Source organism: Triturus cristatus, chromosome 9 (genome assembly GCF_964204655.1).
Source record: "Triturus cristatus chromosome 9, aTriCri1.1, whole genome shotgun sequence".
In the NCBI taxonomy this organism is placed as follows: domain Eukaryota; kingdom Metazoa; phylum Chordata; class Amphibia; order Caudata; family Salamandridae; genus Triturus; species Triturus cristatus.
The window spans coordinates 940729421-940755063 of record NC_140592.1 but is presented as its reverse complement, the minus strand read 5'-3'; positions in this window follow the sequence as shown (position 1 = coordinate 940755063).

Sequence of the window (25643 nt, the reverse complement as noted above, 5' to 3'; positions counted from 1 at the left end):
AGGATGTTAAGTAAAACAACAACCTGGGGCGGCTGCAGAAAAACCGACAAGAGGAACATGTAGATTAAGAGAAACAGCTTGCCTTAATGTAATTTGGTTTCTCTAATTGCTGCAACAGGCACGTGTCTTCGTCTCACCAGGCGGTAAGGTGGGGGCATGTCATTAGAAGGCATGAGATTCAATTGAGCAATTTTCATTTTGTCCCAAGACAGCTGATTTACATGCTGAGAATAATTCGACCTATGCTAGTAATGGATTTGTAGTTATCTCTGGGAGCATGAGCAAGAAGCAGTGTCAGTGCAGAATCAGTCACAGGGCACTTTACTATGCAGATGTAATACTGTCATTGATAAATCCATTAAACCGTGTTTTTACCTGTGCAGAATTAGTGATTGGAACCTTTTCAATCATACACCCTACATTTATACTGCCCAGATTATAAATAGGGTGGCTTTAGCTGCAGCGATACAGGGTGGCCTGAAATTATGATTTCATCACCTAACTCAGTTTATTACCAGTTAATCCACACGGAAGGCGATATCACCTTGCACGCCAATTTCTCCTGATGAAATTACATATGGTAATCCAAGGGGATTAAAGCTTTCATTTACCAATTGTTCTGCGCAGGAGGTGCAAAATGAAAGCAGGGGCTGGTGTGCAGCAGGGGGGGGGGGAAGGAAGTGGAGAGGGTGGCAATAGGAAGGAGAGGCAGTGACCTTGCAGGGGGGGAGCTTGCCTTGGAATGGGGCCATCCGGAGGGTGCCCAGGACTAGAACTGGACAGCATTTGCGACCCAATCCCAAAACAGTTCCACTGGTCGGATAATATGGCTGGTAAAAGTCTAGTCTTCTTTTCCCACAGCTTGGAAATCTGGGTGAGGGAACACCATCCAGTTATAAATGCACGGTGCAGTATCCCCCTATGGATACCGTGCTCCTCAACTTGTAACCGGAGTCTCTATAGTCAATTATGAGGCCTGCTAAACAATATGTACCTGCCCTGTTAAGAAAGTTATAGTGCCCTTTAGAAGGGACACATATACTGGAAGAGTCAGTGATAGCACTCCTATACTGTGTGTGTGGGTATATATATATATATGTATTCACTGAAGAAACTAAAGGTTACAGGAACGTTATAGTTAGGGTAAGATTTCAGTTGTACAAAACCAGTGAAATTCGCCAGTTATAGTTACCTGAGCTAACTATAACTTATGCCCCCACAATGCACTGCTTATGACCTCACATATTACATCACTCATGACATGGTCAGTGACATCACTGATGACATCACTGATGACATCTCAAAATACATCACTATTGACATCATCCACAGAATCACTCACACACCTACTCACACCCTCATACAACCTCTTGTACACCCACTCACACACCGGTACAACCACTGACATACCAATTCACATACCTATACCAGTACTCACAATTTTTTTAACAAAAATTTGTTAAAAAAAAAAAGGGAGGAGAGTCACGCGGCCCCCTCCCAGGACGATTTAGGCCCTGGGCACCCCAGGGCTGGCCTTTTCCTTTTTTATATACATAAAGGAAGGGGGGCCATGTGTCCCTCCTTCCTAGGGCCAATTTTGTTTCCGGGACTGGCCTTTATGTTTTTTTACATGGGAGAGGGGCTGCGCGCCCCCCTCCTGTGGCCAATTTCAGCCCCGGGGACCCCATTCCCTGGGGCCAGGCCTTTATATATATTTTTTGTAAAAAAAGGGAGAATGGGAGGGGGCCGCGCCCCCCCTGCCCAGGCCGATTTCAGCCCCAGGGACCCCATCCCCAGGGGCCTGGCCTTACTATATATCTTTTTTAATGGGGAGGGGGGGCCCAAGCAGCCCCCCATCCCCGGACCGATCTTAGCCCCGGGGACCCCATACCCAGGGGCCAGGTCTTACTATAGTTTTTTAAATGGGGAGGGGGCCCACGCGGCCTTCCTCCCCGGGCCGATATTGGCCCTGGGGACCCCATCCCCTGGGCCTGGCCTCTTTGTTGATGACCGCGGGGGAGCCTCACGGCCCCCATGGCCCCTATCTGTCCCTGCCTCCTGCGGGAGCTGGCATTGCTTTGGGACCTAGGGAGCTGCTTCCTGGGTCCCAAAGCAATGTGTCGCTTCACAGCGTGTAGGGAAACAGGCCTGCTCTGCTTTCAATAAGTGAGAGCATTTTTGCTCTCGCTTGCCGAAAGCAGAGTGTTTGCTATTGCTTAGCAAACTGCAACGTCCCACGGGTGGGCAGCCCAGCACATTGCTGGAGCCAGCTCTGGGGGGACGGCAGTCCCAAGGGCCATGTAGGGCTCCAGGAGCGGGGCCGCATGGCCCCCTCTAAAGTAATTATGCCCCGGGAGGCAATGGTCCCAGGGCTGCAGGGGGTCATGCTGCCCGTACTTTATTTTAAAAAACTTCCCCTGGGGAGGTGGCAGTCCCTGGGTCTGCGTGGGGGTGGCAGAGCCTCTCCATGCATTTTTATTTGAAATAGCCCGGGGAGGTGGCGGTCCTCGGGGCAGCGGGGGGCAGCGTGGCCCCTCTGCATTTCTGTCATGAAGCCCAGAGGAGGTGGCAGTCCTCAGGGCCGCGGAGGGCTGTGCAGGCCCACCGCATCCCTTTTCACACCTTTACCCCAGAGAGGTGGCAGTCTCCAGGGCAGCAGGGAAGGCAGCAGGGCCTCCCCTGCATTACTTTTTAATTTGATCTCTGCCCAGTGGAGGTGGCGGTCCCCGGGCCAGCCGGGAAGCCGTGAAGCTTCTTCGGATATAACATTGTGACTGTCCTGGGGAGGTGGCGGTTCCTGGGGCATGGGGGTGCCGCCTAGGCACCCCCCGCATTACTACATAAACTGCCCCTTGTACCTGGCCAACCCAGGGGCAATTATTTAATGAAGCACGGGAGACCTCGTTTCATTTAAAAAAAAAAAAAGAAAATCTGCGGAAGTCGTGGATCCTGCGGGACCCTCCAGCATTAATGTTTTTTTAAAGGCTTTATGGGCCTGGGGGTCACTCTGGGACTCCCCTAGAGGCCTAGAGAGTAAGGGCGTTTCTACCCTGCCCCCTTTTCTTTTTTAAAAAAAAATTTTTTTTTCTTGTGACTCGGTTTAACCGAGTCACAAAATGGCTGCCAAAACGTTCTGGTTTGAAGTGTTGGCAGCCAATAAGATCTCAACATGACATAGAGAGGGTTCGGGGATCTTTTGCGTTCCTAGATATACAATTGGGAATTTCTTTAAATTTCTCCACAACTACTGAACGGATTGACACCATTTAACAAAAAGGGTGCTTTCTGGACCAAGACCTACCTTTCTGCCAAATTTGGTGTAATACCATTCAGCAGTTCGGACTGCAGCCGTGCCTAAAGTTTCCTATGGAAATTAGCATGGAGAAAAAGCATTTTGGGACTCCCCCTTTTTCTCGCCCCCCACTTGACGGATCCCCCCAAAATTTTCAAGACAGCAGTTGAAGTGAGCATCAAACTGCTTTCAATTGAATACTTGGACTGTGACTCTGCAGTGCACATTATGGGACGCCTTTAAAATCCATATAAGTGGGATAAGTACATCAAAGCATGCTGGGGTGTTGCACTCTATCCGGCAGGATTTGGAGGTCATGGAGGGAAAACTCAGAGATTTGGACGCTTAAGCACAAACGACAATTCCCTCCCGAACAATACATGACCATGCGACAAGGGTGACCGAATTCACCGGCCAGGCAGCCCGTGAAGTTAAGTACTTGGGAAAACATGTGAGAGCCTGCACATATGGTAAACGGGAAAGACCGGGCAGAACACTTGCCAGACTGCTTCGTCCTCAAATCAGTCTTCATTTGTTACACACCTTGACATGGACAACGGCGACACGCTAACACAGGGGACCGAAATTACTGATGCTTTTCTATCCTACTATACCCGCTTGTAGACAACGCGGGACCCCCCAGCGGGACAGGCTCTTGCGGACTACCTGCAGGAGATAGCCTTGGTCGGGCTGGAAGAGGGACAGCACGACTTCTTAGCTGCTCCAATAGATGAGGACGAAATAAAACAGGCGATACGGGACCTAGCCAGTAATCGGGCCCCTGGCTCTGATGGCCTAACAGGAGAATACTATAAGGCCTACCAGGATGAATTGGCGCTGCGATTATTAGAGGTATATGATGAGGCCCTACAGAGGGGATCCCTCTCCCCCACTATGCGGGAAGCTAAAATTACGCTCTTACTCAAACCAGGCAAATCATCCCGGAGTTGCACATCCTACCAACCGCTGTCCTTACTTAATCATGATTATGAGATATTGGCCAAGATTCCGGCCACCCGCTTGTTAGTTAATACAATATTGTGTCCATTTCAGGCTCGCTTCGTACCAGGCCGCTTTACTGCCTTAAACTTGCGGGTCATATTCACTGTTATAAATCAATTGGAACCAACCCTACCAGCTGTGGCCGTTCTACTCGATGCTGAGAAAGCATTTGATTCTTCAGAATGGCATTTTTTGTACGCAGTGTTACAGAAACTGGGGATTCCGGTGGGGTTCATCAATCTAATCCGACTTCTATATGCCGGCCCGGTTGCCCGTCTGAAGTTGAACGGTGTGATCACCTCTCAATTCTCGCTGACACAGGGCACCAAACAGTGGTATCCTCTCTTGCTTTTATTGTTTTTTTGTTGTTGTGTTTTAAAAAACATTTTTCAAAAACCTTTATTGACAAATTCTGGTCATTAACAGAATATCATAGACATAATGATAATACAATCATACACAAACCTATTTCTGTGCAACACGGATATGGCACCACAAATATCGTAATGCTAAAGGAGATGATGTCACCACTGTAAGCACTGCCAAAGGGGGAGGCAGGGACGTGAGGAGGAGTAATCACTGACCAGCACCGGCGGCCGCTATGGACGGAGTGCCCATGGGGAGCACGGGAGAGGCAGCGTGGCTCAGGTGAGGTCGGGAGTGGAGGTATGTCACCAGGGGACCCCATATGTCTATTGGACGGGACTACGCAGGTAATAAGTTCCAGAATTCTGATAACAGGGTCTGACATCTCAAGGCGTCTTCGAGCCAATGAGAGAACTGAGGCGCCGGTCTATGACCCCAGCACATGGCCACCCTACGCCTAGCCAGAACGAGCAGCATAGCAATTAGGCGTCGGGAAGAGTCCGGGCAGAATTTAACAAAGCCAAGCAGGCACAACGGTGGGTCTGGCTGTACCGGGGCAGAGATAATCTCAGCAATGGCGGCACAGACCGCCATCCAAAACTCCGACACCTTTGGGCACAACCATGCCAGATGAGCAAAATCCGCAGCAGGGGCAGCGCAGCGCATACACCTATCGTTAGGTATGAGTCCAAGTTTGTGGAGCTGAACAGGAGTGCGGTATAGCCTATGCAAATATTTTAAATGTATAAGATGAAGACGATAATTAGGTGATAGTTTCTTCGTCTGGTTGCAGCAATAGAGCCAGTCAGCCTGAGCAATATCCATGCCCAAGTCCTCACCCCAAGCCAAGCGCGCCCGGTCAGAAGAGATGGAGGTGGACGATAACGTGAGAGCGTATAATTTAGTCACCAATTTACAAGGAGAGGGGGATGTATATATAAAATCGAGGGCAGGCATCGAAGGTGGGGGCTGGGGGAAGGTTGAATGCAACTCCTTGCAAATAGCTCGCAGCTGGTAAAAAATGCAATGTGTCCATCGGACCAGAGGAATCTGGAAGAGAGTAGAACGTGTCACCAGGCTAAAGATCCGCCAATGTCTTCAGCCCCAAGCGGGTGGCCTGTTTAGACATGCCGGTTGGCTGGAGAGGAGGGAAAGCAGGATGGCGTGTAATCGGCATGGCATTAGCCGATAACGTTGGGACATTGGAGAGACGGCGCAGTCCAGACCAGGCCCAGTGCAATGTCTCGACCATGTTTACCTCAGCACGTGGGCGTCTTGCCGGGGCAAACAGAGCGGTGGTCAACGGCCAGGGAGTTGCAATGTCGGCCTCAACCTCCACATGTGGCTGATAAGGAGAGGGGTGAATCCGGAAATGTAAAAAACTGGCCTGGGCACTTAAGGCGTAAAGCTTAAAATTAGGAGCACCCATACCCCCTACCGCCTTGGGGAGGGTGAGGATGTCGTATGCAATCCTGGGCTGTTTGCCAGCCCAGACAAGAGAGATGATCAAGGAACGAAGTTTACGAAAGAAATGAGCAGTGAGGAGAATGGGGATATTTTTAAAAAGATAGAGGAATTTCGGGAGGACCACCATTTTGGCAATGGCTATGCGGCCAGCAAGGGACAATGGAAGTCGGTTCCAATGGGGTATTTTAGACTCAAGCCAGTCCACCGCACGCCCAAAGTTGGCCCTCCAGAGGTCATCCAAGTCCCTATTTAGCCAAATGCCCAAATAGCGGGTGGGGCCCGAGGCCCAAACAAAGGGAAAATCTGGCATAAAAGGTTTGGTGGCGTCAGTAAGAGGGAACAAAACTGATTTGCTCCAATTCACCTGTATGTCGGACAGTCCGCCAAATCGTATTATCTCTCGCACCAGTGGGCTGAGGTTGTCTTGGGAATGGCGGACATACAATGTGATGGCGTCGGCATACAGGGAGACCAGAAGGGAGCAGGCCGAAAAACCTATGCCCTTCTGAGTATGGTGTTGCCGGAGTCTGGCCGCCAGAGGCTCCATAGCGATGGCGAAGAGCATAGGGGATAGCGGGCATCCCTGCCGAGTGCCACGCTTGATCAAAATGGGATCCGATACCTGACCGTTGATACGAAGACGGGCGGAGGGGCGAGTGTAGAGGAGAGATATCTTACGAATTAACATATTGCTAAATCCAAGACGCAGCAGAAGAAAAAACAAAAAAGGCCACTCCAGCGTATCGAACGCCTTGGTGGCATCTAACAGTGCGGCCACTGCGGGAAGGCTAGGATTAATTTGATGAAGAACCAAAAAAATAGTCCTGAGGTTGTGCGAGGTGGCCCGGCCAGGGATAAAGCCAGACTGGTCAGGGAGAGCAATGAGGGGCATGAGGGGAAGAAGGCGGGAGGCCAACAACTTAGGAAAAATGTTGTTGTCAATGTTAATGAGGGAGAGGGGGCGATAGGAGTCTTGGCATTTAGCTGGTTTGTCCTGCTTAAGGAGTAGCGTTATCATCGCCTCGCGGAGTGACTGCGGGAAGAGGCCGTTGTCAAAGGAATCGTTATACATGGCCGCCAGATGTGGCACAAGGAGGGTAGTGAAAGTCTTATAAAAAAGAGGCTGGAAGGCCATCGAGACCGGGGGCCTTATCACTAGGTAAACTGTTTATGGCAGCGAGTATCTCTTCCTTCATGATGGGCACATCCAAATATTTGCGATGATAGTCCTCCAACCACACCAATGGATCTCATCACAAAAGATGGAATCACGAAGGGCATTCGGAGGAAGCCGCCATGTGAAAGCGCGCTGTGGGGAATGAGGGAGACGGATACAGATTTGGACTGGGACATGATCCGAAAATGTGCATGCCATATGCGTTGCGGAGGTGAGCCAAGTGAGAACATCCGATGAAGCGATCCAAAAATCAATACGTGACCAGTAGTCCCGAGCTCCAGTGACGAAAGTGCCCTCACGGGCCTCGGGTCACAGGTGATGCTAGGCATCATGTAGTGAGTTATCCGCGAGTATGGACTGAAGGATGGCAGTGGCACGAGGGTGAAAGGAGTGGGGGCCAGATCGGTCCAAGGTTGCAGAAAGGGTGACATTAAAATCACCCCCCCAGAGAAGGGCCGTCGGGCCCAGGAAAGAAATGAGGTGCCAAATATGAGTGAAGAGATCGGTATCGTCCGAGTTGGGGCCGTACACTGCAGCAATTGTCATGGGTTGGGATCAATAGGGAGAAATGCAAAATTACATACCGTCCGTCTGGATCTGTAAGTACTTGAATAGTTTGCCTGGGGAGCCCCCTCCGTATCAAATGGACACCCCCCCGAGAATAAGAGGAATAAAAAGAGGAATGCGATTTACCCCAGTGGCGCGATTGGAGTCTGGATGAGGACCCAGGTAGCAAGTGGGTGTCCTGCAAGAGACAAATGTCTACCTTGTGCCGTTGCAAGTGTGAGTGAATGAGCCTGGCCTTTAGACCACGGATGTTCCAGGTCCAGCAAACGGTATTGGTCATGTTGCACTGTAATTAGGTGATATGGGACAAGGAGCAAGAGGCCAGACATTGGAGTGAGCCATAGGGAGCGCTGTGGCGATCAAGAGCAGTCCAAATGGAAATAGGGGCAAACGCCACTAACAGGTTGTGGAACCAGGAGGCAGCCTGCAGCACCCGAAGGTCAAATCATGAGGGAAGCTGCCAGGGCACATAGAGTGCATGAAAGGAGGGGGAGCAGTGCCATTCGGGGAAAGGAGGACGTAGTGCACCATTCCGCTTCTATAAGCCTTGTAAGCAATACAGTAATACAAACTAACTGAAGGCATAAAATAAGGACAGAACAACAACACCAAAGTCTTCACAAAGTGACGAACAGGCCCAAAGAACCCCCACCCCATACCCACCCAGTCCCCCGCACAGCCAACAATCTAGACACCAGGATCTGGCAAATGATAAACCAAGAGAGTGCAGGTGACAGAATCCCAACAGCTCCTCCGCCCCACCAAATCCAATGAAACCCTCCACCCCGAACCAACCCACCCTCCCGCATTCTGTACAATAGGAAACCCTGTGTCTGAAAGTGAAAGAATGTGCAGAATGTAATGAAGAACATTTCTAGTAACCCAACCACCACCCAACCACCCCACCCTTGCAACCCAAAAAACAATGCCAGAAGAACCCCCAACCCCACACCCACTCCAACCCCCCAATCAGGCTGAGATACCACCCCATCCCACCTCAGGAACCCGCAACTGGGAAGAGGGGAAAGAACATTAAGAGAGGAAATTATCCCGTGAGGGCATGGCAGGGCTCAGCGTACTCCCCTGCAGTAAAGCAGGGTGGCTGAGCTAAAATAACAATAGACTACGTTTAGAAAGAAAAACAGTGTACATGTCACAGCATTTTAGTCATTATCACTAAGGCGATCAGTAGCAGCGATCTGAGAGCTAAATGGAGGAGAGCGTGATGATTTGTCGAGTTTCTTAGCAAAGGCTAGGGCATCTCTGGGATCAGGGAATACAAGCGTTTTTGCGCCCTGCCAGACTCTCAGCTTTGCCGGATAGGCCAGGGAGTAAGAGACCTCATGTTTCTGAAGAATCCTCTTTGCGGGAAGGAATTCACGGCGGGCAGCCTGGACTGTAAGAGTGTAGTCCCGGTAAAACAAAAGTGAGTTACCTTGGTGATTAATTTTGCCCATTTCGCGTGCTGCACGAAGAATAGCATCCTGATCTCTGAAATTTAGGAGTTTTGCAATGATGGGGCGAGGTGGTAATCCGGGACCAGGGCGTGGGCCGAGGGAACGATGTGCGTGTTCAACAATAAAAACTGAGGAAAGAACGTCACTGAAAAGTTCCTTGACAAGTTGCTCCACAAAGTCCTCCATGCGGGAGATATTGGTGGATTCTGGAACACCAGTTATGCGGAGATTGCTTCGACGAGAGCGCGCCTCCAAGTCCTCGGTGTTTTCACGAATGATTGCTAGGATTTTGTCCATCTGCAACATTTTCTGGTGATCCTGTGTGGCGGCATCCTCGACGTCTGAGACCCTGGATTCGACGTGGAGGAGACCATTGTCGTGGGAGTCAACACGGGCCTTTACTGAGTCCAGACGGGCAGAGAGTTGGTCCAGTTGGGTTGCAATGCCAGTGACCGTAGTTTTCACATCAAGCATGATTGCCTTTAGGTCATCATCGCGAGCCAGAGGAACTTTCATGATGGTTGCAGGGTCACCACTGTCCGAACTGGCGCCGTCTTGGCGAGTCGACCTGCGCTGGTCAAATGCAATTTTGGGCTGCTTTGGGTCTGTCCTCCCCATGATGGTGGTGAAAACCAGACAGAAGGCCGCACCAAAGGGCGAGGGAGAGGTGAAGCGACCAAGAGGAGCCTCAGATGGGAGTGCCGTGGGCAGGCTACCCTTCCACAACGGGTTCGGACCGAACCAGGGGAGACAGAGTTTCAATCAGTAAGGGCAGCCACGACTGGCCTCCAAGAGCAGTGAGCACAGGAATTGTGACGAAGAAGCGCATCTACCAACGTGGGCGGAGGAACACCAGCCCAGACAGAGGATGCCCCACCAACGCAGCGCCCTACCAGAACAGAGGGCACAGAGGGAGGCTTGCGAGCATACCAAACACCACAATGAGACAAGGCAATCCTTCAGCATGAGACCCTCCCCACGGGGCCAGTGGTGGCAGGGTGGAGCGGAAGGCCGAAAAGAAGTGCAGGGGAACTCCTCAATGCCACAAATGCCTCCCTCGTGGACGCTGAACGTAGAATGGAAATAGACAGGAGCTCTTGAACAGAGCTGCTGAAGTGAGGTCACAGTGTGCAGAGGTGCTGACCAGGGGTAGCGACACGTCGAAATCTCCCAGGTGCAGCCCAGGCCCCCAGGCTGTAGTAGGTGCGGCCAGCGTAAGGGAGTAGGCCCAATTCCAGGGGAGGGCGGCATGTAAGGCGCCGGGCCGACGCAATCCCAGGACTTGCGAAGGCTCCAGGCACCAACAGCAGGGGCCTGAGAGCAGTTGGCGAGGTGAGCTGCGGAGAAGTGTCGGGAAGGAAGTTCAGAGGGCACTGCCCTGAATCACAAGCCATCCCACGGAGCCGAAGCGGTGCCGGTCTGCAGCCAGGGACCACCGGGGGCAGTATAGGAGGCATATCAAATAAGGGCCCAGCACCCCCAAGCAGCAAATGGAGCGCCGGCCGCCAGTGGCAATGGGGCCCGTGTATCTCGGGCCGCAGATGGCAGGATTCGTGGCATAGAAGTGGCGAGGGCACCCAGCACAACAAATCAGGTGGAAGTCCGGGGGACACGCGCCAATCTGGGCCCCCGCTGGCAGGGAGACGTGGGGGGTTCACCGATCCCCTCGCCAGGCCCAGGCACCAACCATGCAGTGTGGCCGAGATGAGGGGAAGATGGCGCCCTAGCTACAGCGGCCCGGGCCGGGCGGTGCAGCTCGTAAACCCCCAACCCCGCCAGAGACAGCCACAGCGGCGGTGTCACTCACCAGACCTCGCAGCTTGAAGTACACCGTCGTCCTGCAGGCAGTATAAAGCACAAGGAGCCCCGCTCAGGAGATGAGGGAGGAGGGCTGATCCCGGCCGGCCTCGGTGCGCAGACCGAGTGTTGACGTCGGGCGATGTTCCTTGGCCTCCCGTTGTCGTCGAGAGACCAGAGAGGGAGCAATCAACTCCACCAGAGACGCTGAGTCAGGAAATACTGTCAGAAAGCAGGTACAGTATGGTTGTCGTCAGGATGATGTCTGATTTTGAAGCTTGGCCGGCAGAGCCCACTCAGAGTGCGGCCATCTTGCAGCCAGCCAAGCCACGCCCCCCTCTTGCTTTTATTGTTCATTATAGCCATTATATTGGAAAGGCATATCCAGGAAAGACATCTCCATCGTGGAATACAATTTCGCACAGACCCGCATGTGGCTTCGTTCTGTGCCGATGATGTCTTGCTATTCGTGAGAAAAACAGATATCAATTTGTCCCCACTATTATGTGAGGTGGTACGATTTGGGGTATATTCAGGGCTGGCTACTAATTGGGCCAAAACGGAGGTTTTCTCCCGGACTCCGGCCGTTGCTTAGGCAGATATTGAATTCCCGCTCAGGTGGTGCACAGAACCTCTGAGATATCTCGGAATCTTTCTGCATTGTAGCGCGCCGTAAGTAATTCGTATCAATTACGGGACGGCTATAGACCATTTGGCAACACAGGTTGATCGATGAATCAAGCTTCCACTCTCTATGGCGGGCAGAATTGCCATGATTAAGATGGCTGTACTTCCAAGGTTTTTGTATATTTTTTTAAATATCCCTATCGCGCTCACCACGAGATTTTTGATACAATATCTCTCTCCTGGTCCGCCTAATCTGGGCCGGTATAAGCAACCGTGAATCAGCTGGAAGACCCTAGTTATGCCATATGAGTGGGGAGGATTAGGCGTTCCTGACTTTTATTTATATTAATTAGTCGCCCAAATCCACTTCACATATTATAAGTATCCCCTAAATGCTGGGCTCCAGTACTTGAAACCAGAACGATCCCAAATATACCCAAATCCTTTGTTGGCACTGATACCGCAGGGCCTGCCTCGATGCCCCACTGAGATTCTGACACTGCAGACAGCATGCTGGACGTGGTCTAAACTGCGACGTTACTTGCAAGCTGAGTTTCTATATTCGGCACATATACCACTGGCAGATAACCCCTGGCTGCCCCCCACAACAGAAACTCTCACCAAGCACACATTGACCAAACTCGGCCTGCGTGAGGTGAATGATGCCTTTAAAGACTCACGGCAGTGTAGCACAGAGGAGCTCATCGCCTGGGGCGATGCCTCACACATGGACAAATTCCTCGTGCATAGAGTCCGGTTCTCCCTGCTCGGGGCGCTCCCTGATGCGACGACGGAACCGGCTGACTTCCCCCCACTAACATCGGTCATAGCTTTGTCAGACGGAACGCACTTGGTTTCTCGATTATATCTTTTATCTGTGACTCTCCATCCGGCCATCGGAGTTAGAGCGCGTGGGGCCTGGGAGCTGGACTTAGATGTGCCATTGACTGATAAAGTATGGTACGATTGTTGCACACAGACACAATACATATCTAATAATCATCACCATAAACATTTACATTTCAAGTACTTACACCGGGTTTACATAACCCTTGGTTTACTAGCCAAGATGGATTCTAGTACTCCGCATGTGTGTGCTAGGTGCACCGCTCATAATGCCGATTTCCTGCATCGTGCCTGAAACTGTGGGTCTATTCTGGCATACTGGGGGAGATATTTCGGCAGCTATCCTTAATGGTTGAACACAACTTACATCCTGCGCCATTGATGGCATTACTGGGCTATTTCCAGCCTTTAAAGAAAAATATAAGACAGTTCACAGCAATCGCTTTGTTGATTGCGAAGTGTCAAGTTTCCCTACATTGGGGCAGAGCACCAACGCCGACGGTGAAGGCCTGTCTCCGAGAGCTGATCCACTGTGACACTGTTATACCCTACTTAATTGTATAACATGTACTCCAGCCCTGCTACCTCTAGCTGCTCAGCCAGAGCGTGAGATGGTCATGGAATGCTGGTGTGCCTGTGATGCGTGGAATGCCTGGGTGTCTGAGTGGATGAGTGTTGGCAGTTAGAGATGGGCTGAGCAGCTAGGCAGGCTGCTCCTGGTGGGGCTGGTACCACACTAGGCTGGCTGGATTAAAGACAGATGTGACCTGTACTGGAGACTGAATAAAGAAGTCTTATTAATACCTCCTGGCTCCAGGTGTCTATCTTCAGAGATCACAACATAATTTTGGCGACAAGCGGACTTGCACCCTAGAGACTCTTGGTACAGCACAGAAACTAAGGAACTACAAAGAAACTACAAGAGTAACCAAGAGATCCTACAAGCTACTACATCTACAAAGAATGTATTTCCAGGCAAGCCAGCGCCAGCCCCACCAGTGTCCTCACCAACGGACAGCCCCACAGACCTGTGTCATCACCAAAGGACACTACAGCCTGGGAATACTACAGCCACCTAAAGGACTACAGTGAGTTGGAGGAGTAGTTAAACTACAGCCACATCTGGTGTTCCAGCCACATCATACCTAAAGGATTACAGTGAGTTGGAGGAGTAGTTAAACTACAGCCACATCTGGTGTTCCAGCCACATCATACCTAAAGGATTACAGTGAGTTGGAGGAGTAGTTCAACTACAACCGCATTTGGTGTTCCAGCCACAAAAGGATTACAGTGAGTTGGAGGAGTAGTTCAACTACAACCGCGTTTGGTGTTCCAGCCGCAAAAGGAAGAAAATGGCAATTTGGGATTTTTTTTTTTAAGTCATGAAGATGTAAGAACTTACAGTGTGCAGTGCCTGCGTAGATGGAGAATATTTTTTTAGGATGCTCAATTGACAGTTGCAGCAAATTAAAATGATTCAAAAACCCCAGTGACCCTCACCGTCCCACTAGGACCTCAGTGACATCAAGGAAAAGGCATAGCTGGTGGTACCTTTTTGTGCTGTCTCTAAGTTAAGCTGTCACCGCAATCTGCATGCAGTAGCTGCTCAGATGGGAAAAAAAGGTACTTTATGCTTGTTGTAAATGTGGTTCAGCACACTGTTGCCACATGTGTGTCTTCCTGCTACATCGTGTACGTAGAGGAGGTGTAAAAATATTGCGTTTGCCCTGGATGGTGATGGTTGGAAGCCTTTGGTGTCTGAAATGATGAATCCTTATTCGTTGCACGGATTTCTCCTGAGGTTTTTTGGTGGTGAGTCTAAGTGTTTGAAGAGTGAAAGCCACACACAGGACAAACAGTGTGGCCAATCTTTTATGCAGGTTGCCGGTTTCGAGGAACTAATTTATTTTATTTTTATCAAAACGTTGTACTTGGCAGCCCCATTGGTTAGTTGGCAGTTTAACCGCATTGTTGAGGTTTGAATTCATGAGCGCAATCCGTTTATTGAGCGCGCGCTTACCTCTTCTTCACGAGGACTCACCGTGCTTCCGTCTCCATGGAGCTACAGCTGCTTGAGGGCGTTGTGGAGCTTCAACGCACCGTGAGCCACTCTGCAGCGACGTCGACAGCGTGCCGCCATCTTGTGGTTGGCGACCGCTATTGTCTTTTCCCTTTTGGTGGTTCCTTTTTGCTGCAGAGTTGCCAACCACGCGAATTCATTTTGCCAACCACGGTGTTCGTGCTTTATCCAGTAAAGTTTTGTTGAGGCCATTATGAGGAACGGGGTCAATGCAGTGTCTTCACTCCAACATCGTTGAATCGTTTTCTTCGAAATTCTCTGTTTCATGTATGTCAGAGGTAGGGGGACTCTTCTCGCTATTTCCGTGTGGCCATATTTTATAACCACGATACTATACGTGGAACTAGTACTCTTCTGACATCAGTTCCGGGTTTTTTTCTGCAGCGGTTTTGTTAGATGTTGACCCGTGTTGTCTGAGTTAGGCAGTGACATCAAAATGCACATAATGTGACATGTGTAGTCTCAGACTGGCTGACTATGTGTATTCTGAGCTTTGAGTCAGCAATACGGAATTTGTGGAATCTTTCACAAACAAGAATATGTTCAATTGATTTAGGTTACGGTGTGAAATTTTACTTATGACTAAGGTTATGACTAAGGTATTGCACTGCTTACCTATGTAAATGTTTACAGTGTTGATATACGTCATTATGCAGCTACTTGGCCTAGAGTGCTGTCTTTAAAGCTATAGTGTATTTATCTCTTTGGTAAGTTAGTGTAATTTTCTTTTACAGTGCTTTTGTTGTAGTGATGCCACAACTTTACGCTTTTCTTAGGATGGGTCTTCCATTAGTCCTGTGGGTGGTCATCACATTGTTTCCCCACACGAGGGAAGGTTGTGGGTATCATCCCTGTGCTCAGTTAGGTTTGTTACTCCTACATGGGGGTATGTAACCTCCACAAGGGGGTCAAGAGCTCTTTTCTCATTTACGTTTTGTTACTCCTACATGGGGGTACGTGATCTCCACAAGGGGGTTGGGACATGGGTTCAGTTCCTATACATACACAGTACCTAGGTTAAGCCTTACACTGGGTTGGGATATGGCTTAGTCCATTAACAGTTGCGCGCAGTACTATTGTACATCCCTTCACGGGCGTTTTTATGGGTGACGACCCATATACATCTTTGTTTCCCTTTCTCTTGGGATTGTAGTTGCAGGGTATTCTAGCGCTACTCTATGTTATGCTTTGGGCATTGGTGTTGTGGGGTCTTTTACCCTTTGAATTATAGAACATTACGTCACAGTGTATGATACAAAATGCTACGTAATGTATTGCTTGTAATGTTACGCTTTTGCTTACGCTGCAAAATGTTATATTATCTCTTTTTAGGGGGGATGGGGGCTATTGCTGTTCAAATGTATGTATCTTATCCATCTTTTCATGCTTTATTGGTTCTTTCTCCTGCGATGTTTTGACTTTCTTTCTGCATCCGAGAGACTTGTACCATTATTCATTTTTCTTGTTTATAGTTCTTACTGGGTGTTATATTACTTTCATTTGTCGTTTTCTTTGAAGAAAAAGGGATAATGTTATACCCTACTTAATTGTATAACATGTACTCCAGCCCTGCTGCCTCTAGCTGCTCAGCCAGAGCGTGAGATGGTCATGGAATGCTGGTGTGCCTGTGATGCGTGGAATGCCTGGGTGTCTGAGTGGATGAGTGTTGGCAGTTAGAGATGGGCTGAGCAGCTAGGCAGGCTGCTCCTGGTGGGGCTGGTACCACACTAGGCTGGCTGGATTAAAGACAGATGTGACCTGTACTGGAGACTGAATAAAGAAGTCTTATTAATACCTCCTGGCTCCAGGTGTCTATCTTCAGAGATCACAACAGACACGATGAGTGATGTATATGCTACATTGCAGCCGCCATTGTCGCGCCCACAGGATATTTGGCAACCGCTGAAAAATTACCTGCAGGCATACCTACTAGTATGTGGGGATTTCCAGGAGTGCGTCTCCACTTGTGCACTGACCAGAAGAGAGGACACCTGAATGGGCACGGTTCTTTTTTATTAACAATTATTGGATTAAATGCATATATAAATAGGATCTGAAATATTGATTGTGCTAGGTAAGCCGTTTGATAAAAGCTGATGTAATTAATGTAATGGGAAATACTCGGAACCTTGTTTTATTGTTGAGTTATGTCATTTGCTGTCAATAATTAACTCCCTCTGAGTTGAATATATATATATTAACAAATGTTGACATGTATTGTTATGCATTGCAAATCTCCAATAAAGAAAATTTCAAAAAAAATAAAATAATAATAATAAGGTGCCCTGATACTATACAGTGCTAACTATTTAGTTTTTTCCCTTACAGAATGGTAACCAGAGAGCAACCGTCAATGAAGAGTAGTCACCATATAGGAAGTTAAGAGCATGGAGTTAAAGATTTGTTGTGCTAACAGCCGCCTCTCCTTTACAGTCCAAATGTCATTTGTCATTAAAATGATGGTAATGCAGCACATTGGTTTGAGGTAAAAAAACAGTAAAAAACCCAGATATGATCAAGAATTACAATTTTGAATGCTCAGGTACTACACTTAACTTGTACGTACTGAAGGGATGATAAATCCATGAATCTTTCTTGTTTATTATGCCATGTGCGTAATCTATATCTATGTAATACACATAAGTGTTAAGGTACTATACCAGTGTATAATACACTATATTCTATTTGATTCATGATTTTGAATCTCTGGTAAGGGTACTATACCTCTGATATCATATGTCAAACATGGGTACCCCACCCATGCAGACATTGAGTTACTATAGGTACTATACCTAGTAGAGTTCATATCGCAATTAGTGGCGTTCGTTTTCTAGAATATGCGATGAAATACCTATTATGTTGGAGGGAAAATGCAAATATTGAATTGTATAGATAGCGATCTCTAGATTTGTCCAGATTTTATTTTGATTTCTTTTTAACGAATCATGTATAATGCACAATTGTTTGTAAATTACCGGGAACGAGGTAAGAATTGAATGTGCATATATTGATGTGGTGACGTCCGCATGTTCGAGCCCTGACCCGCTTGGAAGGGCGTCCGTTTGCATTCCCAGTCGCAATATATATATATATACTCCAAAATTGCTCCAAATATCTGAGGCCGCACTCCATTGAAGGTAAGAAACATCTTAATTGACTGTGAAACAGACAGCTTCCCCTCCCTTACTTATGTCCCTGGCCTGACGTGTGTCAATGGATTCTTCCATCTTCTTCAGAGGCCTCCGTGAGCAGGAAAAATAACGTGCATGACCCGCAGCCCCCGCATGCTCTTTTAAGTACAAGTACCTTTAGCATGTAACCCACTGGAGGGTGTAATTGATGTTTAAAGGACTACGTCAACCAGCATGCAATGAACATGTGAACAACTGGCACACCGGAGGCCAATTAAAGGTACTTGTACTTAAAAGAGCATGCGGGTGCTGAGGGTCATGCACGTTATTTTTCCTGCTCACGGAGGCCTCTGAAGAAGATGGAAGAATCCATAGAAACACGTCAGGCCAGGGACATAATTAAGGGAGGGGAAGCTGTCTGTTTCACAGTCAATTAAGATGTTTCTTACCTTCAATGGAGTGCGGCCTCAGATTGCTGGAGCAATTTTGGACTATGTGTTTCACGGCATGCCTACTGTCATCAATCTAACTGATGTAAATCTCATGACAGCTGAGATACAACTACTAGCTTTGGGTTTGTCATTCTGCCCCAAAAGTCGCTTTAAATATGTTCCAACTAGAATTGACGTCTTTAAGTTTATACGAAAATTAAAGCTACTGAAACATTTTAAACTGAGTAAAGCTTCTACCACTGCTGCCAATATTTTGATCTCTGACAAACCGAGTATTCAGCTTGCCGTCAGTGATGTGACTAATCTTAAAACAATGCATGCTCTCGTTGAAAACTCAGATGACACTGATTGGTCAACACAACAACAACTATCTAATCTTGGCACTACTGGAAACTCACCACCTTTTAGCCCATTTCGCCCAAATTCTACTTTCATTCCACTCATGCCGATAGATGCCTTGGACTTTTTTAGTGACTGTGTTATCCATGATCTCAAAGTGCTCAATCGAAAAGTAATGAAAACCATGAAACATCGATCTTATCGTGATCAACAATATTCTACTTTAATGAATAAATTGAAGAATAAAACTGATGTAATTATAACGAAGGCCGATAAGGGAGGCAATGTTGTGTTGTGGGCAAAAAGTCAATACTTACAAGAGGCATACCGTCATTTGAACGATGAACTCTGCTATAGGAAGGCCACGGTCAATGATATAAGACAAATAAAAGATACCATTCACAAAGAGCTTGGGCAATGGAAAAGGGATGGACTATTGAATAAAAATGAACACAGGTTTTTGAAAGTTGATTTTCCAATCACTGCGGTTTTATATTTTATCCCCAAGGTACATAAACAAGAAGTGCCCATCCCTGGCAGACCTATTATATCTGCCCAATGTAGTCCTTGTGATTCTATGTCTAAATACGTGGATTTTTTTCTCCATGAATTTGTTGAGGAATTACCCACGTACATCAAAGACACTGGCCATTTTTTATCCACTCTACAAACTGTCACTTGGCAAGTGGGAAATGTATTTATTGTTATGGATATTTGTTTCCTCTACACAAGTATACGTCATTCAGCCGGATTAAATGCAGTTGAATTCTATCTCAACAAAAGAAGCATCATCTTCCACCAACATAATGTCATGTTATTACGAATGATTGAGATTTGTCTACATAACAACTACTTCATGTTTAACAGTGAGCTATTTCAGCAGCTGCAGGATGTAGCCATGGGGGCATGCTTCTCTCCTAGTAATGCGTGTTTACACGTTGGCTGGTGGGAGGAGCATGTCCTCAGGCACACCCACAGTGAGCTGTAGATGGCTCATGTTATACGTTGGTGGAGATTTATCGATGATATCTGTATTATTTGGAATGGATCCATTGAATCAGCGAATGATTTTGTGACATGTGTTAACAGTAATGAATTGAATCTTGAATTTACTGCTCAGATCAGTTCAGACCGAGTACAATTTCTTGATGTGGAATTATATATTAACAACAACATCATACAAACCAAATTACATCGTAAAAGCACAGCGGGTAATGCTATACTACATGCCAGAGTTCTCACCCTTATCATCTTCTTAAAAGCATCCCTTACGGTTAATTTCTTCGCATCAATCGAATATGTAGTTCAGAATCAGATCGTATTACTTGCCAGAATGACTAGCTTTTAAGATTTTTAGCCCGCGGGTATAAAAGAAAGTATTTAGAAACAGCATTAGCTAAAGCTAATAATATGCGTCGTAGTGATTATTTTGAGACGGTCACTAGAAAGACTACCCGCAGAGCTATTTCTAGTACCAGCACTGAGCCTACTGATCCTGACCCTGTTCGGCTTATTACGACCTTCAGCAGTCAGGACAAAGACTTAAGGAAACTCATTTACAAAAACTGGCCTATAGTGAAAACTGATTTGACTATGTCACAGTTAGTGCCAAATCTACCTCAGATCACATTCAGACGAGCACCCTCAATGAGGGATGCTCTAGTGAGGACCAGCCCGAGGTCGTTACCACCAATACCTAGCCATCTAATCGTAAGGGTTTTTTTAAATGCAGTTCTTGCAGAGCTTGCAAGTTTGGCACTAACACTTCTGAATTCACAAATGCTTTTGAACAAACTCCCACCAGCATTAAGGGATTCTTTACATGTGAAACTGATCATGCAGTGTATATACTTGAATGCTCTTGCAAACTAAAGTATATTGGCAGCATGAAACCGCAGGTATCTGCACGTATTTTACAACATCTTCATGCCATTGTTAACTCTGATCCCAGTTACCCTGTAGCACGCCATTTCAAATTAGTTCATCGCAATAATTTGAACGAGTTGAATTATTTTGTGATTGATGCGGTACCCAACTACCGAGGGGAGGCAACAGGGAAAAACGTCTTAGACAACTAGAATCTCATTACATACTGTTACTCGACACCAAAATGCCTAATGGCCTTAACACTGGGGAGGATATGCATAATGTTTTATGATACTGTGAGAGGTATTCATTTTTAGCTTCTGTGACCTGATTGATGTAATCATTTTTACTGTCTTATTTGTATTTGATATGTAGAATTGTATTGTGAGCATTAATTCTGTCGTTCTTTTAGCCGGTCCGTGCTTTGGTTTTAACCTAATTTTAACCTTCCGGTTGTGATTGGGCTTTTACTGAGGTTGCGTTACTGGATTTTTAGACGATGTTATGGGTGCTACAATATTTACTACATCAGTGTTCTCTTCTTTTTGATTGCAGCACTTTACTTGATATTGAAGCCATAATCTCATCCATTAGATTACTCCTTTTGCTGCTATTACTTTGCTATTTTGCACATGTTTTGCTGATTTTGCACAGGTGCACTTGCACTTTATGATACATACAGTTGGTTTTATCCTGTGGTACACTAATAACTTTCTGAGGATGTTTTAATATTCATAATGATTTTAGCTTAATTTATCCCGATATTTATTGTACTTGCACTTTATTGGGTATTAGCTTATTCTCATCTCCAATTCATTATTATTGGATGAGGTATTTTATGCATAAATTAGCTAGTTACTGACCATAGTTATATATTTTTATGTCCTTCAGTTTCGTAATTTGGTTGTATACCACTTGAGATCTACCAATACATCACTACTGTGTTAAAAATCACAAGCATTATAAAATCAGCATTGTTGGGTGAAGCGTTAAAAATGAGTTGGTTTTTCCACATTTTGCCGCTTATCTGAATTTCTGAATTTGAATTTTTATTTGAGAGGTTCGCTATGGCCTCACTCTCTCTATTTATTTTTTCTTCTTTCTTCCCCCTATATATGTTTTTGTGTACTCAGTTCCTTACTTTTTTTCTTGACCTATCTATGTATTGAATAGAGGCCAGTACATTTGAGGTTCGACATTGATTGTATAATTCATTATATATATATTTTTCATTTTTAGCACATATCTGCACTTTTTGCACATGAGTAATTCTCGGGCCTCTTTAATTATTTTCTGTTTATTTTTGGAATTGCGATTAATGCATAATAAGGGCTTTAAGATGTTGAGTTTAACCACTATGGTGTCATTTTTACTTGTTTCCAATGAGCTTTTATTTGGACTGAACATTGTACTCTGTGACTGAGTATTTCTTCTATTTTGCTTGCCCTGATTACACTTGTAGTTTGCTGTTTATGTTTATCGCAGTCCCATTGGCTCAATAGGGAGGAGGGAAGTTTGTTTGCATTATATTTTGAATGAATGGTTCTCAACGTGTCATGTGATCAAGGCCATGGCAACACGGCCGAAACGCGTCATGCCGATCCATATGGAATAAACCTGCACTAATACCTATTCTCAGCGTGCTGTGGTCTGTACCTGTGTTCCTGCAGAAGCTGGATTTATGGTAATCTGTTTTTTCATTCATATATATATTCACTGAAAAAACCATAGGTTTCACACACGTTATAGTTAGGAATTAGCATTTAAAAAACCTTGCAAATTCACTGAAAAAACCATAGGTTTCACACACGTTATAGTTAGCTGGACATTTCTCTCATAAAAAACCAATGAAATTCCCCCGTTATAGTTAGTACATCTAACTATAACTTGCGCGACCGCAATCCACTGCTGATGACGTCACATATTACATCACTCATGACATGGTCAGTGACATCACTCATGACATCACTGATGACATCTCAAATGACATCACTGACGATGTCACTGATGATGTCATCCAGTGAACGTTTAATTTGCAAAACATTTTATAAATATAGAGAAAGGCCTGTTAAAGAATGAGTGGGTGTACAAGTGTGTAAAGGGATGATTTTCTGTGTTGTGTAACTGACTCGACAAGTGAGTCCTTTAACTACATCTTACTTCAGACTAGTGCATAAACTGTATAAATGTTTTGTATGTGTCTGTGTGTTGGTGTATAAGTCGTGGCATGGTTTTGTGAATAGCTATATAAGTGTCTATATGGGTTATTGATTGCTTGTCTCAGTATCTGTATGATTTCCTACGTGTTTGTGTGGGTAAAGTGTGTGTGAGTGTGCATAGATGAGTGAGTGTGTGATTCTATGACTGGATGTTATTAAAAGTGCATCTCTGAAGGACTGTATGGTTGAGTGAGTGTATGTATGGCTGTGTTATGGTTCGAATGTATATCTCAGTGGTACATTTGTGACTAACTAAATATGTAAAAGGCATAATATATGTGTGTAAGAGTATATAAGTGGTTAGATGTGAGAGTGTGTGATTGTGACAGTGACTGTATGGATGAATGTGTGCTTGTGTCAATGATTCTAATTGAGCATAAGAATATGATACTATTTTTGTGAGTGAGTGAACTTGAGTGTGTATAACTGCATTAATGAGTAAATGGCAGTGTGATTATTTGTATGAATGACTAGGTGTGAGAGTACCTCTATGGATGATTGTTAGTGTGTGAGTGTCTATATAGATATATGTATAAATTTATATGATATTTTTTTATGGACTGAATGTAACTATGAGTGACTGTACAGGTGAGTGTGTGGAGGTGAATGAAGATCTAAAAGTTTTTTTTGGGGTATGCAGTTATTAGTATTGCATTATTTGTGGATTTGAGAATGGAACTGTGTAATTTTCAGTTGGTATATCAATGGTTTTATAAGGGTGTGAGAAGATGTAGTAATTTATCACATTCATGTCTTCAGCAGTGACATCGTCAGTGATGTCATTTGAGATGTCATCAGTGATGTCATGAGTGATGTCACTGACCATGTCATGAGTGATGTAATATGTGACGTCATCAGCAGTGGATTGCGGTCGCGCAAGTTATAGTTAGCTCTACTAACTATAACGGGGGAATTTCATTGGTTTTTTATGAGAGAAATGTCCAGCTAACTATAACGTGTGTGAAACCTATGTTTTTTTCAGTGAATTTGCAAGGTTTTTTAAATGCTAATTCCTAACTATAACGTGTGTGAAACCTATGGTGTTTTCAGTGAATTTGTACGTTTTTTTTTAAATGCTAATTTTTGAATTATTAAATTATATATATATTTTTTTAATAAAAAAAAATTCCTATGTATTCATTTATATATTTTCTGTATCCTTTTATTTGTTTTTGCTCTTTTTTTTAACTTTCAATTAGGATAAACTTGAACAGTTTATTTAATTTAATTAATTTTTGCAATTAATTTTTCTCCACTTTTTTTTTTTTATATAAATTCTTGGGGTGCGCGCTCAGAGCGCGCACCTAGTACGTTTTCGTAAGTTTTTTATGAATACCGTTGTACGTTATTTACGTACGCATACATACGTTATAGTACGCGCTGGGAGCACGCACCCAGTACGCATGCATACGTACGTATGCGTGCGTACGCTTGCGTGCGTGCGTCGTACGCGCTCCACGCGGTTCACTTCCGCATACGCTTAAATTACGCGCGTTAACGTTCGCGTATACGCGTGTGCAACGTATGCGCGTTACGTACGCGCATATGACGTATGCACATGCGCTCCAACGCGTTCGCGCATGCGTAATCACAAGGTGCGCGCTCGGAGCTTGCGCAGTGCGCGCACCTCGGGTTATATGCATAATAAAACAACACTTCTAATTGGTTAACATTACTTTCAGTTTCTGATTGTTTCAACACCACACCCAATCCCCTCATGGCAAGTCATGTGATCTAGAATCATCACTTTTGATTGGTTTGAAGTACTTTCAGTTCCAGATTCTTCCCAAACCACACCTACTCCCCTCATTATTAGTTCTGATTCCTTTGGAGAAGGAGCTATTCTGTTGTTGAGAGACAATGGCTGAACAGCAACCATCTTCAGACACTGAGTAGGACACTCTTGAGAGGCAGAGGAACAGGAAGCAGAAAGACAGCTTTATATGGCAGTTTTTTACTTTCCCAGAGGGACAAAAAAAGGTAAATGCACCGAAAGTTACTTGTACATTGTGTCAAAAAGTCTTATCACGTGGGAATGCTAACAAGAAATATTCTTTTAGCATACACACAATGACGAGGCATGTTGAGGCAATGCATCCAGTATCTTTTCATCGAGCTTCTGGAGCAAACCCTCCACTTGCTCAACCGACGACATCTGCAGCAGCTCAGCCGAGCACATCTTCGGCAGCTCAGGCGAGCACTTCTTCTGCAGTGGTGCCTTTGCCTTCTTCCACACCTCTTTTTGGACCACCTTGTTTGGCGAGGTTGTCCACACGCTGCACTGATTGCGGTCGACTTATTTCTGTGGGTGAGACCAGTCTTGATCTCATTCAGAGAAAATTTGATGCGCATGAGTGCAGTAGGCCATAGATGTTTTGTCATTTTTTTTGTTTTTCTCTTCCTGTTTCCCTACATTAACTCAAGACTCTTTTAAGAGCCACTTAAAAACTAAACCCCCCAAAAAATTTTGGGGGATTTATTTTTTTTTTTTTTGGGGGGGGGTGCGCGCACCCTGCGCGCACCCTAGGATGTTTTTTAAAAAATGTTTTTTGTTTTTTTTTAAATTTAATGTACAAAGAGAGGTGAAGAAATGGAAGCATGAAAAGGGAGGATTGAGAAATACAAATATTTTTCACTTTTTTAAAAAAAAAATAACTTATTTGGAAAAAATAAATTTTTAGTATTTTGCAAGGGAACAGAATTTTGTTTTTTAATTTTTCTTTCTAGTTCTGCAAAAAAAGAAAAAAAGTATTAATATTCAATCATACATTTCAAAAAGCATTACATGTTTTTACATATTTTACAAAGCAATTTTTTGCCCTTTTTTTGCTGTTTTCAGAATTTTTTAATTTTCACTTAAAATAGTGAAAACAATTGTATTCATCATTTAACAGCGGGCAAAAAAAAAACAATCTGAAAGATTGTTTAAAAAAAGCCCAAAAACTATCCTCACTAAAA